Raw genomic sequence first — 4,457 nt, forward strand, 5'->3', positions numbered from 1 at the left:
CCGCCGCCCGCTCGCGCCCCTCCCCGAGCCCGAGCCCGCTGGAGCCCTCGCCGGAGCCCCGCCGTCGAGGTACCGCCGCTGCCTCGTCTCGTGTTGACCGGTTTTTTGAAAAAAAACCTTTTGTTTAAAAAAACCTAGATCGTTTTTTTCGGTTTTCTTGTTTCACGAGCGTTCACCGAACCGTTCGTTTTAACGGACGCGTTCGTCGGTTTTTCTCTGTTAACGAACGTCCGTTATTTAACCGTTCGTCCATTTTTCTTTTTCGTCGGATTTTCTCGTTATTTTCTCAGATTCGATTTCTGATCGAATTTTCGAATCTGTTTAACTTTTCGCTTGTTTATCGGAATCAGGTGATTCAAGCGCCTAGAGTTTCGTCTCGAAATTCTCTTTCCGTTTAATCTACTCAAACAAGTTTTTGCTACAGTAAAACTTGACCTAGATCCAGATTAGCAAACGAAGTTTTTTTTCTTTCGTCGTTTGACTTTCGTTACTTGTTTCGAGTTGATTCTTTTTGCAAACCGGAGTTCTTAAGTTGAACTTTCTGGTTGGATCTTTCTTTCGAGTTTTACCTGTGCATTAGTTGAGCACTGATTGTATGCTTGTTTGTTTGCGATAGAGTACCCGGAGTGTGCCGCTTGTTACTTCGACTCGCTAGGTTTTGCGGATCATCAGCAAGGCAAGTAACACTTTGATCATACCCCGTTCATACCCAGTTTTATTGCATTAGATCTATTTCCTCAAACACATTGCATGATTAGGATCTAATTAAACTGTGGGTATTGGGAAGTAGTTGAGGTAGTACCTATTACCTGTTTTCTTATCAAACCCTTGGGAGTTACTTCTACGTTGCTTTTTATTATTGCCATGCTATGCGTAGACGTGGTTTGGGTTTGAGAGATATCCATGACAGATGTGAGATTGTTTAATAATGGTTCAACTTAAGGTGGCAACTAAAAACTCACATCTGGGTGGATTGAGGCACCTGGAGAACCCAGTGTTGTCTGTATGTATAAGGTCCGCCACCCAGGCTCAAAGGGATCATAAGATTATTCATGCTAGAAACTTCCGTGTGCAGCTGCAAGCTATTATGGGCTCTAGCATAGCTGAGTAGGTTACAGGATCTCTTGAAGAGGTGGACTAGCAGATGTAGGGGAAAGTAGGTGTACCGGTCCATCCAGAGTAAAGAGTGATTGTTTCTGAAAGACTGTGTCTCGGTCATCCGTTTCTCAAACATCAGGCAGTGCGAGAATCAAGCGGAGGCGATCGAGTCTTGTGGGGAAAAGTGCACAAACCTCTGTAGAGTGTACAAACTGATCATGATTAGCCGTGTCCCCGGTTATGGACAACTTGAGTATCTAGTACCTGGATTATCATTTGAATCTCATCACTGTGATACTTATAATTAATTTTGTTGGGTTAATGATGTTACTTAATTGGGATTGAGTTGGAGGTACCTTCTCAATGTTTCAACCACCATGATAGTTAAATAAAATTTATTCCTTTGCAGTAGGATAAAATTGGCTTTTCGCAAAAACTGTAACCATAGAGCCTTTCCACCAGCCATATATGCATATAGTATAGCCTTATCATTGTTCATTGCTCTCTATGTGTTACTTTCCCAGCATATTCTATGTGCTGACCCGTTTCCGGGCTGCAACGTTTCATGTTGCAGACTTTTCAGACGACGAGTAAGGTGCCTTAGGTCGTGGTCTTATACTCAGTGATGCCGCTGGAGTTGATGGACTCACTATTCTTCCAAGTCTTCCGCTGTTATCGTTATTAGATGGCCTTAAGCCATGTTTATCATACTTAATCTCTTTGGAGATATTCGATGTAATAAGTGTGTGATTGCTACTCTGGTATAAATCCTCCATTTGTACTGTGCGTGTCAGCATTACTGATCCAGGGATGACACTGGTGCACAGCAGCACAGGCCATTTGAGGTCTGGTCGCTACAAAGTTGGTATCAGAGCACACGCTGACTATATGTCACGACCACTAAGCTTAAGCCCTAGAAAACTTATCTCTTCTCATTTCTGACTCCTCTCCACTTTCTACTCTTTTAGGAATGGCGAATGCAAGGAGCAAGTTCATGCAACCAGATGAAGACACGCCATTTGGACAACATTTGAAGGAAGTCACCAAGTACTTGAACATAGGAATACCAAGCGTCACCGGAACCTACAACGCCACATTACCTGAAGAGGAGAGCTGGAAGATTCAAGTTATCATTCCAGGAAGGATGTTTAGTGCCATGAGATTGGTTTTCGAAGCACCAACTTGGAGTTTAGGGAAGAGCATGGCCGCACACATCGCCATGGGACGCATTGGAGAAGTCTATCACCAGGAGCTTAAGGATACCATTTATCAAATTTGTGGACGTCGAGACGCGCAATGGGAGATGATCAAGACCAAGAAGGATGGATCAATTGCAGCTTTCATCCAGGAGCAGAATCAACATATTCGACGCCAGGAGAATCAGATATGCACGGACAAGGAAGAACTGAAGAAGGCATTCACGAAGATCAAGGAACTCCAAGAAGAACTCAAGGCTAACCGCAAAGATTATTTGGAGGAAATCAACGCACTAGTCGGGAAGATTGACGACCTGGAGAATAAGATTGGAACATTCGTGGGAAACCCAGTGCCAAAAGCAGAAGTCGACGAATGCACTTGTCCGGATAACTACATCATCATCGATGACACCGACTCGGAACCAAGTGAAGACGAATGGATTGATGAAGCTGGAGCAGACATCATGGAGTCTTCAACGGATCAGAATTTTTAGTAGACTACCATATCAGTAGTAGTTTTCCCCCCATTTAGTAGTATAGCTCAAGCACTTTGTAACGCTAGTTAGATCGATTGTTTTGCCTTGTTTGGATTGATTGAGTGATATTGATTGAATTTGTCTCATGAGCATATGGGTAGTGTTTTCTCTCTAGACCTCATTCTATTCTTAAATCTCATCTTTTCTAAACCCATCAGATGCCTCCGAGACGCGACACCGGATTTGTTTTCCCGCCAGAGATCACCCAGTTGATTCAGCAACAGAATGCCCTGATGCAAGTGTTATTTCAGAACCAAGGCAACAACAACAACAACCCACCGCCACCACCACCTGTTGACCACTTAGCCCGTTTCTTAAGGCTAAACCCGCCGGTGTTTTCCAGTAGCACCGAGCCGATTGTTGCAGATGATTGGCTCCGCAAAGTTGGAAGGGAGTTAACCACTGTAGGATGCACAGATGCGGAAAGAGTGCGTTTTGCCGCACATCAGCTTGATGGACCCGCAGCATCATGGTGGGAGAATTATACAGCCACGCACCCTATTGACACTGTCACATGGGACCAGTTTCAGCAAGCTTTCCGTACAGCTCATGTTTCAGCAGGAGCTATGGCTATGAAGAAGCGTGAGTTTCGCAACCTACGCCAAGGAGGACGCACCGTAGGCCAGTATGTGGAAGATTTCAGTAAGTTAGCACATTATGCACCAGATGACGTTGCTACGGATGCTGCCAAGCAGGAGAAGTTTCTGGAAGGATTGAATGATGAGCTGAGTATGCAGTTGATGGTAGCAACTTTCAATAACTACCAGGAGCTGGTAGATAGAGCTCTCATGATAGAAGGGAAGCAACAGCAGATTGAAAACCGCAAGAGGAAGTATGGACAAGGGAAGTATAATTCTGGAGCCCAGCAGAAGCCACGATTTACCCCGAAGCCGGGAGGACAGTTTCAGCATACCCATGGAGGAGGTAGTTCGCACAACCATAATGGCTCCAAGAATGGTAATGGGAATGGAGGAGGAAACGGACAGAACCGCACCAACCCATCTACCCCAACAAAGAGAGATCTAAGTCACATTACTTGTTTCAAGTGCCAGAAGACGGGACACTATGCAACTGATTGTCCCGAAGCCCAAAATGGAAACGGCAATGGAAGCTCTGGGAAGAAGCCGAACCCGTTCAACAAAGGACATGTGAACCACGTGAGCGTGGAGGAGATTGAGGCTCAGCCTGATGCAGTAATAGGTAAGTTTTTGGTTAAGTCATTTACTGCAACTATTCTTTTCGATACTGGTGCATCGCATTCATACATATCAAGGGGATTCTTAAACAAGTTTAAGATGTCCACCCAAGTTCTCAAAAGCCCCATGTTAGTAACCTCGCCAGGAGCAGAGTATATGGCCACCCAAGGATGTTTTCAGATACCGTTGGCCATTGGAAGGCATGTTTCCCCCTCAGACCTCATTGTTTTGGAATCACAAGGTTTGGATGTGATTTTGGGAATGGATTGGCTATCGTTGTATGGAGGAAACATCGATTGTGCCAGCAAGACTATTTTGCTTACCACCCCGGAAGGAAAAAGGATCAAGTATGTATCCAGGCATATGCCGAAGAGGACTCAAGTGAATTCCTTATCAGGAGTTGTACAGGAGGAAGTACCAGTGGTGAAGGA

This window comes from Triticum aestivum, chromosome 2D (genome assembly GCF_018294505.1).
Source record: "Triticum aestivum cultivar Chinese Spring chromosome 2D, IWGSC CS RefSeq v2.1, whole genome shotgun sequence".
Classification (NCBI taxonomy): domain Eukaryota; kingdom Viridiplantae; phylum Streptophyta; class Magnoliopsida; order Poales; family Poaceae; genus Triticum; species Triticum aestivum.